A 15,462-nucleotide genomic window follows, 5' to 3' on the forward strand; every position below is an offset into this window, starting at 1 on the left:
TTTTGTGCCAGACAATGCCTGGAGGAGGAAAGGCAGGCAAAGTGGATACATCTTCCATCCCAAGATGAATTATGTATGTACAACTAGAGCCAACTTAGCCTCACATCACTCTCCCTGGGGATTCTGTGAATGTGGGGCTTCCACATATATTCACAGCCCACGCTGAAGGCTCTGTTCCCTGGAAAACCTATCATGTATCCCACACAATTTAATACTTGGTCAAAAATTTTTGCTTGATGTGCCTTATACCTTAGGTTAACCTGTGGAGAGCCAAGGCCATGTATATGTCCATCAGAGCAACCTCACAGTGGACTGGGTACACAGTAGATAGGAAGGTATTTCTCTAGATGGTCTGCCATAGTACAAAATAGGGAAATCAGTCACCCCAGTTGTCAAATCATTGGCTCCATCCCCACAGCAGAAGTGCCCATCCTCAGCCACAGAATTCTGCTTCCCTTCTAAAGAAAAACCTCTGCTGCTGTAAGAGATTTGGACATCTGAAGGGGCAGCTCCCACTCATATTATTCCTCCAAACACCTGGCCTACACATTTCTCTATTAGCACCACCCTCTCCCCAAAGAATTCAGGGAGTTTTACAAAGATGAGGAGATATACTGATGCTCACCTGATTCATTTAAAAGTCTAAGGTATGGTTTCTCCAAAAGTTACACACAGAGTACCATACACACAGCAATTTCTCTCCTAGGTATACACCCAAGAGAACTGAAAACATATGTCCACACAAAACTGTGTACATGGATATCCATAACAGCATTATCCGTTAACAGCCAAAAAGGAGAAACAACCCAAATTTCCATAAACTGATAAATGAGTGGTATATCCATACAATGGAATATTATTTGGTCATAAAGAGTGAAGTATTGATATATGCTATAACATAAATGAACCTCAAAAATATTACACTGAGTGAAATCCAGACACAAAAGACCACATATATTATATGATTCCATTTATATGAAATGTCTAAAAATAGGCAGATCCATACAGATAAAGAGAAGCTAGGGTGGAGGAAATAAGGAGTGACCATTGAGGTTTCCTCTTGGGATGATGAAAATATTCTGGAACTAGATGGTAGTGACGATTGCACATATCCGAATATACTAAAAACCACTGAACTGTACATTTTTAATGGGTGAAGTTCATGATATGTGAATTTAAAAATTGATTAAGGGATAAAACAGGACATAAAAATTAAAAAAGAGAAAGTGTGAATCAAAGTGAATCCCAGGTCCCAGGCTGGCCTGCTGATTTGACAATTGCCACAACCAAACTTGCCTTCCTTTCTCTTCCTCTTTTGCTGAGATTGGTCACTGCCAACATAGGCATTTCTAAAACATGCTGTGTGCCCTGAAGCTCCACTCAATGTCCAGCCAGATCAGGACTGTCACCCAGGCTGCTGGGCCTCATCTCAAACGGGTTTTGATCTGGCCCCACATCTTAACACAGCGTGAGCTTCAGGGCTCTGGCTTCTCCATTTCCTCATTGCCAGTGATTGTTTCCGTCGAAAATAATCATCTGTCTTTCATTGCAGTACAGATGATACCCAAATGTTACTCTCGTCCATCAAACTGTCAAGCTAATTGTTTATCAAACATCCAGAACTGGTTGTCACAGAACATCAGCAAACTCAGCCCAAGTAAAACAGACCCCTGAGGTTGGATACAGCCCTGGGCAAGGGGAGAATCTCGCTGACATATCCTTCATGAACACCTTTCCTAATCCAACAATCGTCAGAAAATTAGGGGTGTTGCTGTCAACCTGGGACACTGAAACTGATCTCAAGGAACTTAGTTTTCCTGTTACTAGAATGTTTTTTGATAATTTGAAAACTGCTCCCCATCCTAAGAGACTCCAGGATTTGGGCTTTAAATTCTTTCCATGGTCCAGCGTTAAGATGGGTGGTGCAGGAATTCCCTGTCTCTGCCCTGCCACCCCATCAGGTAATTACTTACACTGAGTGGTGCTTGAAATTTGCTGAGCATTTTCACACAGATTTCCTTTTAGCCTCAATTTCCCTGTGATGGAGCCAGAGTGCAGACAGAGTTATTTTTAGTTTTCATCAGGAAGAAGTACAGAGATTTACTCAACATCACTGGAGTTGTCGATGGCAGAGCACAGACCTCTATGTTCTCAGCTCAGCCCTGTTTCTAGAGCACAGAGAGGACACAGGCCTTAACTTGGGTCAGAAGACAAGTCTTCCAAAGCAGCCTTCCCTTCCAGCACTTCTCTGTTCCTCTGCTCAGACTCATGAAGCCTTCCTCAGCCAGTTTTTCTATCACTTTCCCATCTAAAACTTATTATCTTTCATTTCAAGCCTTCTCTTTCACCCAGTCACCTGGGCCATCATTCAGTTAAAGAAGAATGGCTAAGCTTCTACTGAGTACCAAATGTCGTGCTAGGCAGATACAGAAGAATACACGTCTCCCATGCTTAAGAGGCTCAGAACCTAGCAGACTCCAGCCCTACTGACTTCTGACTCCAGACTGCACGCCCTTTGCATCTCCAGATTTTGTAGACCTTTTAGGTCTGTCTTCTGCTGTCTGTCTAACCCACAGATTGATCTCTCTTTGACCTACCTTCTCAGGGTTCTAAAGCCATGAGTCTCACCTGGTAGACCAAGGAAATTTGATCAAGTAGCGATAGCATATAGCACACATAAATATACATTACATATATGACATATATAACATGCATGTGTGTCCACTACAGTGAGGGAGGAACACTGGGCTCAGTCACTTAGAGTTACTACTATCTAATAAGACCATAGAAGCTGGAGCTGAGCGGGATGCTGACAATAACTGCTGCTCTCATTGTAAAATCAATATCCATTTATCAGTGTCTTTCCAACACCGGTAGTTTTTCTTTTTTTTCTTTTTTTTTTTTTGCAGTACGCGGGCTTCTCACTGTTGTGGCCTCTCCCGTTGCGGAGCACAGGCTCCAGACGCGCAGGCTCAGAGGCCATGGCTCACGGGCCCAGCCGCTCCGCGGCATGTGGGATCTTCCCGGACCGGGGCACGAACCCATGTCCCCTGCGTCGGCAGGCGGACTCTCAACCACTGCGCCACCAGGGAAGCCCAACACACCGGTAGTTTTTCAACGAAAGTTTCCAACTTAAAGAGAGATGTCTGCTTTCATAACACAACAATCCATAGTCATGTCATAAGAATAAGATATAAGAGCTGAGTGTGCTCATGCTACCTTTCCACACACAGAGCACCATCAATGCTTTGCTTCCCAATGCCTGTAACAGAAATAGCACCTGTTAAAATATAATTTTCAAAAGGTAGAATCAAGACTCAGGAAAATGTAAAAATGACATGTTGAATATTCTAACTCATTAATTCATAAGGTAAATGGGAAGACATTAGAACTGATCTAGAAAACATCTGAGAAGCTCGGTATCTATAAAAACTAGCTGATATTTCAAAAGGTGAAAAACCTTTTGGGTTATCTCTTTCACTAGACAGGAATATTTTTGCATCTCTTTTGGAAAAGATCCACCAGTTAACCTTTGTCTCCACAGAGGGTTAAAATAGGCAACGAGCGCGTGGTCTTTATCTGCGGCGTGTGGGGGCTACTACTCGTTGCTATGCGCGGGCTTCTCATTGTGGTGGCTTCTCTTGTTGCGGAGCACGGGCTCTAGGCGCACGGGCTTCAGTGGCTGCAGCATGCAGGCTCAGTAGTTGTGGCTCGCAGGCTCTAGAGCACAGGCTCAGTAGTTGTGGCACACAGGCTTAGTTGCTCTGCGGCAATGTGGGATCTTCCTGGACCAGGGCACGAACCTGTGTCCCCTGCATTGGCAGGCAGATTCTTAGCCACTGTGCCACAAGGGAAGCCCCACTATTAACTTTCTGACAGGTCACTGATGCTGGAACTAGGGACTGACTCAGGGAGGCTATGGGAGCAAAGTCTTTATATTATCTAGTGTTTAAAAAATAACCAGGAAAAGGCAAAACTATAGAGACAGGAAATAGATCAGTAGTGGCCAGGTGGTGAGGGTTGGGGGATGAATAGGCAAAACATAGAGGATTTTTGGGGTAGTGAAAATACTCTGTATGATACTATAATGATGGATACATATCATTATGTTTTTCCATACCCAAAGGATGTACGACATAAAGAGTGAACTCTAATGTACACCATGGACTTTGGTGATAATGGTGTGTCGATGTATGTTTATCAATTGTAACAAACGTACCACTCAGATGGGGGATGTTCAAAATGGGGGAGACTGTGCATATGGAGGGGATGGGGGGTATGTGGGAAATCTCTGTCCCTTCCTCTCAGTTTTGCTGTGGGCTTCAAACTGCTCTGAAAAATTGTCTTTTAAAAAAATAACCAGAAATGTTTATCAGTAAGTAAGTGCCCACATCTATCCTAAAAGCCAAAAGGGATGACAGCCAGTTTCCCTGCTTCCACACAGCCTTCAGACATTCTAAGGTCAAATTTCTTCACACTAAATATAATCCAGCGTTGTTTAACGGGAAAAGGAAAGAGAAAAGCACAGCTGGTATGCAAGTAGGCCAGACAAATTCAAGTCAAGAATCCCTGTCCTACCGGCCTGCAGAACTAAAGTGCCCAGAGAGGCCTTCAATTATTTGGATGTCATGACTTTTTATTTTTAATAGACAAATGAAATTTTGAGTGTAGTTCTGGGGTTGAATGGTGTTGGAACCCAACAGGAATATTTATCATCAAATAAAGAAGGCACAGACTTTTTAAAGAGATATGGACAATCCAAATCATTTCCATTTCCCCTACCTCCATCCCCTGATCACCGGCTCAAATTCAAAGCTTAAGAAAGCAAGCAAAACAACAACAAAGTCGAGCTTCTGACACTGAATCATTTCTGATGGGTAAAATTAATGACAGAAGAGTTAAAGTTTTTTACAGGATCAGTGCACACTGTGTAAGACTCTGACTGCTTTAAGCTATAATGAAATTGTGTAATTATTAGAATTATTTGCTGCTTAGCCCTTGATTAGAAATGCAACATCCAACATCACTAATCATTAGAGAAATGCAAATCAAAACTACAATGAGGTATCACCTCACATCGGTCAGAATGGTCATCATAAAAAATCTACAAACAATAAATACTGGAGAGGGTGTGGAGAAACGGGAACCCTCTTGCACTGTTGGTGGGAATGTAAATTGATACAGCCACTATGGAGAACAGTATGGAGGTTCCTTAAAAAACTAAAACTTGAACTACCATATGACCCAGCAATTCCACTACTGGGCATATACCCTGAGAAAACCATAATTCAAAAAGAGACATGTACCACAATGTTCACTGCAGCTCTATTTACAATAGCCAGGACATGGAAGCAACCTAAGTGTCCGTGGACAGGTGAATGGATAAAGAAGATGTGGCACATATATGCAACGGAATATTACTCAGCCATAAAAAGAAACAAAATTGAGTTATTTGTAGTGAGGTGGATGGACCTAGAGTCTGTCATAGTGAAGTAAGTCAGAAAGAGAAAAACAAATACCGTATGCTAATACATATATATGGAGTCTAAGAAGAAGAAAAAAAAAGGTCATGAAGAACCTAGGGGCAAGATGGGAATACAGATGCAGACCTACTAGAGAATGGACTTGAACACAGAGAATGGACTTGAGGACACGGGGCGGGGGAAGGTTAAGCTGGGATGAAGTGAGAGAGTGGCATGGACATATATACACCACCAAATGTAAAATCGATAGCTAGTGGGAAGCAGCCGCATAGCACAGGGAGATCAGCTCGGTGCTTTGTGACCACCTAGAGGGGTGGGATAGGGAGGGTGGGAGGGAGACGCAAGAGGGAGGGGATATGGGGATATATGTATATGTATAGTTGATTCCCTTTGTTATACAGCAGAAACTAATACACCATTGTGGAGCAATTATACTCCAATAAAGATGTTAAAAAAAAAAAAGAAATGCAACGTCCAATTATAATATTCCTCATCTAATGTTTTTATGGGACTGTATTTTTTATGCTTTAGGATTGAGTTTTTAGGAACTCGTTATGTGTATTTCACTCAGGATGGGCTTAGTTATATGGTGGACAAAAACCCCCCAGAATATTAGTGGCTTAAAACAACAGAACTCGTATTTATCCATTCATGCTACCTGATCGCCTTGGGTGGATGGGGGCTCTGCTCTCCCTGCCTGTCATTTAGGTGGTGGTGTAGATGCCTATCAGGTACCTTGCTAGAGGTCCTAGCAGAAGAAAAGAAAGTGTGGCACATACACATAGAGCTTCTACCCAAGAGTGGCACATGCCCCTTTCCTTCACATTTCACTGGACAAAGCAAGCCATGTGGTCATGCCTAATCCCAAGGAGGCAGGAGGTGCAACCCTGAAGAAGAGAGAGTACCGATGGCTAAGCCTAGTGACTACCAAATCTTCTCTTGGAAAATAAGGTCGCCTGTTTTAAAACGTGTTTTATTCTTTTAGCTATATTGACAAAGCTATCAACCAGCAACATCGTTATGAAGTTAGAATAAGTATACATTTTGACTTATCAGTGTAAACCTTAGTTCATCTGACACTTTAACCAAATACAGATTTTTTTTGTGCCCCTCATGTCAGGCAAAATTCCACAGAAATGAATAAGACAAAATCCTGCCCACAGATCCCAGGTTGGGTAATTTGGTCTTGTGCCCGAAGACACAGCTTTCATCTTGGAAAGTTCCCAGGTTTGGGATTGGCTATAGTTCCTTTTTCCATGACGTCTGAACCTGTCAACCTTCACAACACAAAGGATTCATTTGTCACCCCACCATTCACGTGAGGGTTGAACTGACACCCGTGTTTTGAGGAAATTTCACTTAAGCAAATTTGGGTTAGCAGGTGATTTTGCGGTTTCAACTTTATTTCCTTATTATTAATTTTCTACACCCAGTTTAGAGTTGCTGAATCCAGATTTCAAAGCACAAAATTCCCCTGACAAGGTTGGGTGCACGCAGAACAAAGGGAGCCACTGCCAAAGATTCTTGGGAGGTCAGAGGCCAGATTCAAGGCTTTGGTATAACGTGTGTAGCAAAGTGTCAGCTCAACAGGAGGCCAGCAAAGAGAGAAGGGCTCAGAGTCCACTCTAGTGACCAAACCTGCAAACAAGCTTCTCTAATCACAAGGTGCTGAAAGAAGGTCAAATGGGTACTTACTGTTAAATCATACAAAAAGCAAAAGTATGCAAACCTAAGCCCCCCATCAAAAGCAAATTTAATTAAAATTAAATTAGATTTAATTAAGTAGAATTAATTATATAATTCTAAGATGTGGATAGCTGTAGAAAACAAAAATCCAACTATGTAACGTAACTTTTTTTTCACTCAGCAATCTTAGAAATCTCTCCGTGTTAGTACATGTAGATCTACTTCCCCCTTTTTTTTTTTTGGCCAGGCAGCAGAGCATGCAGGATCATAGTTCCCCAATCAGGGATCGAACCTGTGCCCCCTGCATTGGAAGAACAGAGTCTTAACCACTGGACCACCAGGGAAGTCCCCAAAAATCCAACTATGAACCAGATAAAGTTCAGATAATTTCACTGGAGTTTCTGCATCTTTCAGTCATATAACTGGCTTCTACCTGTGTCAGTCAGGATCCCAGCAGGAAATGAACAGAGCATTCTACTGGGATTTTGAAAAGATTTTTAGTGGTGAGATTCTTTACAGAGGTGTGGTCAGGTATAAGGAATCCACCATGCGTGTTGGGGAATCCCATGACTACAAGGGCAGGAAGAGGCAGGGGGAGGAGCTATTGTTACCAGAACAGCTGTAGCTCTGAAAGGGAGCAACCCAATGGGAGCTGTGACCATGAAAGAACGTGGCCACTGTCAGAACTGTGCCAAGGCAAAGGGCAGGTGGCAAGGAGAAACATTTCAACTGGTCCCTTCCTCCAAACTCCAGTCTCCTAACACTTCTCCACACTGCAAACTAGAGGGCAAGGACCCCTGGGTGATGGAGTCCACTGAGACCACTCTTTTGCAGGCACAGAACAGGGCAGAGATGGGAGAAAATGGATTTGGATGGCTTACCATGTCACCTAATTAAAAGATGCTGCCTGGGGCTTCCCTGGTGGCGCAGTGGTTGAGAGTCCACCTGCCGATGCAGGGAACACGGGATCGTTCCCAGATCCGGGAAGATCCCACATGCCACGGAGTGGCTAGGCCCGTGAGCCACGGCCGCTGAGCCTGCGCGTCCAGAGCCTGTGCTCCACAACGGGAGAGGCCACAACAGGGAGAGGCCCGCGTACCGCAAAAAAAAAAAAAAAAAGATGCTGTCTGTAACTGTGTACAAATGTTTTCTCTTTTTTCTCTATTTGGCCAGACTAGTTATGTTCTGTTTACCTTTTGCTGAGTGCACACACACTCACTCTCTCAAAACACTTCAATTTTCTTTACTTTCACTGTTGAATCCAAAAGAGCTCATGATGGAAGCTAACTTACAAATTAAAGCAAGTGCTTCTCTCTGTTATCTGGGGATATTACAAGTTTATTACATGTTTAGTAACTCATCACATACATAGCCAGAAAGGGAGAGATTTTAATTTAATTTTAAAAAATAGGCTTTATTTTGTAGAGCAGTTTTAGATTCATGGCAAAATTGAGAGGAAGGTTCCAAGATTTCCGTATAACCCCGTCCCCCAAGACACAGCTTCCCCCTCTATCAAAACCCCGTACCCAAGTGGTATATTTGCTACAATTAATGAACCTACATTGACACATCATTATCACCCAAAGTCCATAGTTTACATTAGGGTTCACTATTGGTGTTGAACATTCTGTGGGTTTGTGCAAATGTGTAATGACATGTGTCTACTGTTCCTGCAATATACAGAGTATTTTCACTGCCTTAAAAATCCTCTGTGCTCTGTCTATTCATCCATATTTTAATTTTTAAACACTATAATCAAAAGTCTCAAGAGATTATATCCTGAACTTTTAAAAACCAGGCATGTTCCTGGTACATGAGTAAACAAACAATAATAATACAGTAAATCATCACCTAAAATTATTGGCAAATGGAATAACATAGGAGTATTGCTATAGACATAACTAATTTATCAATTTTCAAAGACTTAAAATATATTTGTAACCAGCATGTCAAACAAACACAGTGATGTATCAAAACACAACTTTACTGTAAAAATGTACTCGGTATGGGTTACCTTCCCTAGGCCCTGTCTTTTCTGGCCACATTAAGTCACAAAACACAAAGCTCAACTCACAAATTGAAATTATCCAGCCCAAAATATTAATCAATGTCTGAACTCAAATTAGAGCAAAATCTTCTTCCCTTCCCCATCTGGAACCTGTTTTAAGCAGACCACTGGCAGAGCCACGAGGGTGTGGTTGCCGCTTCCTCACTTCCTGTGCTTTTTCTGCTAGCTTGGCAACAAGGCCTCTGGGGCTGGTATGAGGGATGGAGGAAGGAAAAGAGGACCAAGGGAAGCACCTTCCTTGCTGATGGCTTTGCTCTCTCTGGGACCAGTGTCACAACCCATCATTTCTCTCAGTGATGTTTCTAAGGGCTTACTGGAGGCTCCTCTGCTGGGCTTTCTTGTCAACAGTGATGTTTTTTGTCCCTCTGTTTGCTGCTCTCCACTCTGTCCCTGGTTATCTGTGGTCCATGTGGTCCACTCTATACAGATTCTGACTGTTGGAGCCTCCTCCTTCCCTAGGTTATCCTTTCTGGCAGGAAATTGTATTCCCTATCTATTGCTGTGTAACCAATGACTCTAAAACTAAATGGCTTAAAACTACACACATGGGGCTTCGCTGGTGGTGCAGTGATTGAGAATCCACCTGCCAATGCAGGGGACATGGGTTCGAGCCCTGGTCTAGGATGATCCCACATGCCACGGAGCAACTAAGCTCGTGTGCCACAGCTACTGAGCCTGCGCTCTAGAGCCCACGAGCCACAACTACTGAGCCCGCATGCCACAACTACTGAAACTTGCATGCCTAGAGCCTGTACTCCGCAACAAGAGAAGCCACTGCAATGAGAAGCCCGCGCACTGCAACGAAGAGTAGCCCTGCTCGCCGCAACTAGAGAAAGCCCGCGCACAGCAACGAAGACCCAATGCAGCCAAAAATAAATTTATTAAAAAAAAAAAAAAAAACTAAGCACATTTATTTATTTATTTATTTTTTTATTTATTTTTTTTTTTCTTGCGTTATGCGGGCCTCTCACTGCTGTGGCCTCTCCCATCTGCGGAGCACAGGCTCCGGACGCGCAGGCTCAGCGGCCATGGCTCACGGGCCCAGCCGCTCCGCGGCATGTGGGATCCTCCCGAAACGGGGCACGAACCCGCGTCTCCTGCATCGGCAGGCGGACTCTCAAGCACTGCGCCACCAGGGAAGCCCCTAAGCACATTTATTATCTCACCGTTTCTTTAGGTCAGGGATCCACACCTGGCCTAGCCGAGTCCTCTGCCTCAGGGACCCTCAAGAGCCTCAGCCAGAGTTATCTCAAGGCTCTGCTGGGAAGGAGCTGCTTCCTCGCTCACTCACATAGTTGTTGCCAGGACTCAGTTTCTCATAAGCTGTTGGACAGAGGACCTTGCTCCTCACTGGTTTTGACTGGAGTTTGCCCTCACTTCTTTGCTATGTGGGCCTCTCCAACATGGCAGCTTGCTTTGTCAAAGCCTGCAACCTAATACTACTCAGCCATAAAAGAGAACAAAATAATGTCATTTGCAGCAACATGGATGAACTAGAGATTGTCATACTAAGTGAAGTAAGTCAGACAGAGAAAGACAAATATATGATACTGCTTATATGTGGAATCTAAAAAAATGGTACAAATGAACTTATTTACAAGACAGAAATAGAGTCACAGATGTAGAAAACACACTTATGGTTACCGGGGGGAAAGTATGGGAGAGGGATAAATTAGGAGATTGGGACTGACATACACACACTACTATATATAAAATAGATAACTAATAAGGACCTACTGTATAGCACAGGGAACTCTACTCAGTACTCTGTAATGGCCTGTATGGGAAAAGAATCTAAAAAAGAGTGGATATATGTATATGTATAACTGATTCAGTTTGTTGAACACCTGAAACTAATGCAATGTTGTAAATCAACTATACTCCCATAAAAAAAGTTTTTTAAAAAAGCCTGCAAGCTGAGAAGGCAATAAACAGAGTCCCAAAGGATGGAAGTTCAGTCTTCTGCAACCCAGTCATGAAAGAGACATCCCATCACTTTTGTGATATTCTATTTATTAGAAAGAAGTCACCAGGTCCAGCCCACATTCAGTGGGAGGAGATTACAGAAGGGCATTGATACCAGAAGGCAGGGATCACTGAGAGCTACTTTTGAAAGCTATCAGACATAAAGCAGTTTTAGCTTCTCTCTTTCTGCCTGACTCTCTTATGGAAACAATTATGCATCCCCCACCCTGACAAATGCTGGCACAGAGTGACCATGTCTATCCAGCTGCCACCTGCCTCCTTAGCTTTCCCAGGTCTGAGCCAGGGATTAGTCCATGACCCCTCTAACTGCAGTTCCCCTCAAGGAACATCCAGCAACCTCTCCAAGTGACCCTTTGAAACTCCCCTCTCCTGAGACCTGGGATTAGAAGCTAGCCCTTCCATCCTCCCCTTTCCCTGTAAGGAAGAGAGATGGGAATGGTCAAAAAGCAACACTGCTTCCCCAGGAAAATCTGATAAAAGCCTCCCTCTTCTATCTCCTCTCTTTCTACCCTTTTTTATTCTCAAGGTGAAATAGGGTGCTCAAGAGTTTTAGGAGATGTGGAAATGCTTCTTGGGCTTGCTTTTGTAAAGTCTGCATATGACAGTCCCTTTTATACTCATTGTGGTATCTAATGTCTATCGTATTATTGCCTGAGTTGAAACTGAGGGAGGAAGAGACCCCTTGTAACATCCTCTACACAATTATAGTCTCTCTTTGATGATCCAGAAAGCTCACAGTAATTTTATAGTACTTACCATTATGATCATCCATTTTTACTATTCTGGGGAAAAATGCATAGGCACCCTCTTTATTAATACCATAAATCAGTTTTCACAGTATAATCATAGCTGTAAACTGATTGCAAATAATCCAATAAAAATATACTAATATATCGTTTATGTTTAATGCATTAATATAATTCTTAAGCTTTATTCTGAGGTAAGGACATCATCTTTTTTTCTGATTTTCTCATTAGACAGTATTTATAATAAAATATACTTGTAGAAAAACAAAAGGATAGCTTAGAGTGGCATATACTCCCAATAGAGTGGGGTTTTATCTGCGCTCATTTACAATATTGCCTGTAGTTCACCCCTAGAAAGCACCAGTTGGCTTTCTAACTGCAGTGGTTTGTTTCCCTGAATACCATTTCCACTAACTTAAAATGCTCTATTATCAGAAGACTTGGATGTTTACTTCTAGAGTTTTAAGTGCCAGATTCTCATTTTCTTTAACTGCAGGAAGACATTCCTAGCAGGATGTTATTCTGGTTCATAAAGTGGCAATCTATTTTATTTATTATTCCCAAGCACTTTATCATCAACGTCATAAGGATTGGCCAGGGGCAAGGAGGTTAAGATTCTCTTTTTTTGCTATGAGTAAGAAAACAGATTAAAAGATGTGAAATGTTCACTCTAAGAGTGTGAGTCAATGAGTTCCTGGGATGAAATAGTCCAAGAAGCAGGTAGAGAGAGGAGAGTGTCTAGCCCAGAACTTAACATCCTGCTAATAGAGGATTAGGACAAAATACAAAACTGACAGTTTCTGACTGAGGGGTCAAAACAACTAACATGAAAATTCCAAGAGACATTTTCCTTGAAGGCCCAGTGAAATGAAGGACATTTATCCCTTAAGAGAAAGAGTGCTGCAGTGAGGAGAGACTATTCCTCTGGGTAAGTACATCACAGAGGCTACTCAAAATAAGAGGTACTTGAAACTGAAAAAGGACTCACAGAACTTTGTTCCTCTCTGAAGTCTTCACCGCACCTGCTGACTTAGGCGTCCTCTCCTTCAGGACCTCAGCAGAACTTGTACCTAACTCCCCTACAACACTCATCATAGTGAGTCAAAAGGCTTATTTATGAGTCTTCCAATCGTTACTTTAAATATTTTGAGGCCAGGGACACTGTCTTTCCATTTGCATATCTATTGCTTAATGTGTAATGAACTTTCAACAAATTTTTGTTGAATAAATGAGTGAATAAATAAATAGAAATGAGATAGAGGATAATCCAAATAGGAAAGATCAAAGAGAAAATAGGTGAGAGGAGAAAGCTTCAGGGAGGTGCCTTCAGGGAGAGAAAATTCATGGGTCCTTTGTGTCTACCTAATTATGGCTGCCAGCTTGCTTTAGCAATGCCAAAGCTTAACTTTCTCCCTGGCTCTTGAAACCTAGACTTCTTGAACATTTGTCTTCCTTTTGCATATATTCAGTTGCCTAGCTCTTAATCTGAACTGTTTCCCCTCTATTTCCCCTCACCTCCTCTCTCTCTGATCAACACTCAAATACTCTTTTTTCTCCCTAAAAACACAATGCTTGAATCTTTCTCACCACCACCACTCTGACAATTAGAACTTTGCAAGAGACTTCTTTTCCTACCAATTTTTCTGATTCAAGAGTTCCCTCTGCCACTTCAAGCTCTGTGCTAGGACAATCACCTAAAGAAGGTAAGAACAGTTCATCTTGGATGGGAAAGTCTGTGCTGGATACATCAGAGCAAATGTTTCCACCACCACCACCACCACCACTGCAAACAACAACAAAAACCCACAGGATGTGAAGAACATAGCTGAATTTTCTGATATCCCATTGGTCACAGAGTGTGAAAGGCTGTGAAGAAGAAAGAGGAGAGGGGAGGGATAGGAGGAGACGAGAAACAGAGGAAAAGGGAAAAAAGATGGAGGAGTCCTGAAAGATGAAGTGGAAGAGAAGGGAGAAAGAAGGGCAGAAGAGTTGCTTTGTTACGATAGGTAGCATGACACTCTTCTTGAGCAATGGCTCACAGAAAACAGCCTGATTACTCAATTTGTTGGCTACTTCTCTGTCAACAGCCTACTTGATCCCCCCTTCCTGAATCTCTCTTTCCTCTGCCCCTGTGACATCTCCAGTCCTGACTTGTCTCATGATCCTCAGTCTCCTTTGTGGAGTCCATAGCCCTTAGGCTTGCTCCTCAAGGTTCTCTTCTACATTAACCCTTGGCTTCAGCCACCTGTGGGATGAGGTTGATGATTTCAAAGCCTACATCTTCAGCCTCGATCTCTGCTCATGTATCCATGATTCATGTATCCATCAGCCTTTTGGACATCTTAACTCGTATGTCCCACAGGCACTTGGAAATCAGCAGACCTAGCACTGAACTCATCATTTACACCACCCTCAATCCTGTTCTTCTTGTGTAATTTATAACTGAGATTGGTATCACCAGCCACCCTGGATCAAATCAAATCCCCCCTTCTTCTCATACACACACACTTACCTAATTAACTCCTATTAATTTCACTCCACAAATTTCTCTTGAATTCTTTCAACTATTCTGTCTATTCCCTCCCCTAAGCTCCTGCACCACCTCATACTTGATATTGATGTACCCAGTCTGGGCTCCTCCAATCCATTTCCACAAGGCAGCTGTGATCTTTCTAAAATACAAATATCTGTTGTGTTCATGTCTTACTCAAAGTATGTCAGTGTTTCCCCATTATACATTGTATAATGTCTAATTTCTCTAATGCAGTCTAAAAGGACCCTATCATCTGGCCCTTGCTTATCTGCAGCCCTTTATGCTTTCTATTCTCCAACAACTGCTTTCCGTTGCGCAAATGTACCATGCTTTTTTCATGTTCCAGCCCTTGCCATGCTTGTCCTGTGCCTGGAAAAGAGAGGTTCTGAAAAAAACTGTGTTGAATGAACAAACGCTTGAATATGAAAGACATCTATAGTTGTTGGTGATTGTGATTGAAAAAAAAACTCTGTAGTTTAATTTTTTTTCCTTTTTCCTAGGAATGTATAAATTAATATTATACAAAAAAGATAAACAGTGCCTTCATAAGTATGGCTTCTGTCATTTCAGCAGCAAGAGACTATCTTAATTCTTTTAGCAGAATTTAATTTTGTCTTTTTGAAAAACTGCATTTATTATACGGAAGGGTTTTATGGTCCCTTAAATGTATGCTTGTTGTTCTCTGTGCAAATTGTATTCTCTAAATGCCTGTTCTTCCTGGAACTATTTCCCTATTAGAAGCCAGTTATTATTTTTCCAGGAACAGCAGCATAGACCTCGATTATTTGTTTGTAGTAGAGTGGTCCTAAAGATTCTGAATTCATTTGTTTCCCCAGATCCCTGTTCCATTATAATGCAGCATTCTGATTTTGACCAAACCTCAGGACTTTTGCCTGTGGTCCAATAAATGGGTGTGCACACACTGTTTAAATCAGTAAAATACGCTAGTAGTGTCTAACC

The 15,462-nt window shown here is 42.3% G+C and overlaps 1 non-coding gene across 1 annotated transcript; it reads right to left on the minus strand.

The window, feature by feature from the left end:
• Positions 1-7,440: 7,440 nt before the first annotated feature.
• TRNAG-UCC (transfer RNA glycine (anticodon UCC)) lies at positions 7,441-7,513 on the minus strand. The gene has a single exon. It is a non-coding gene; the product is annotated as a tRNA-Gly (tRNA).
• Between the last annotated feature and the right edge of the window lie 7,949 nt (positions 7,514-15,462).

The sequence above is a fragment of the Lipotes vexillifer genome, unplaced genomic scaffold, assembly GCF_000442215.2.
Source record: "Lipotes vexillifer unplaced genomic scaffold, Lipotes_vexillifer_v1.1 scaffold278, whole genome shotgun sequence".
Taxonomy (NCBI): Eukaryota; Metazoa; Chordata; class Mammalia; order Artiodactyla; family Lipotidae; genus Lipotes; species Lipotes vexillifer.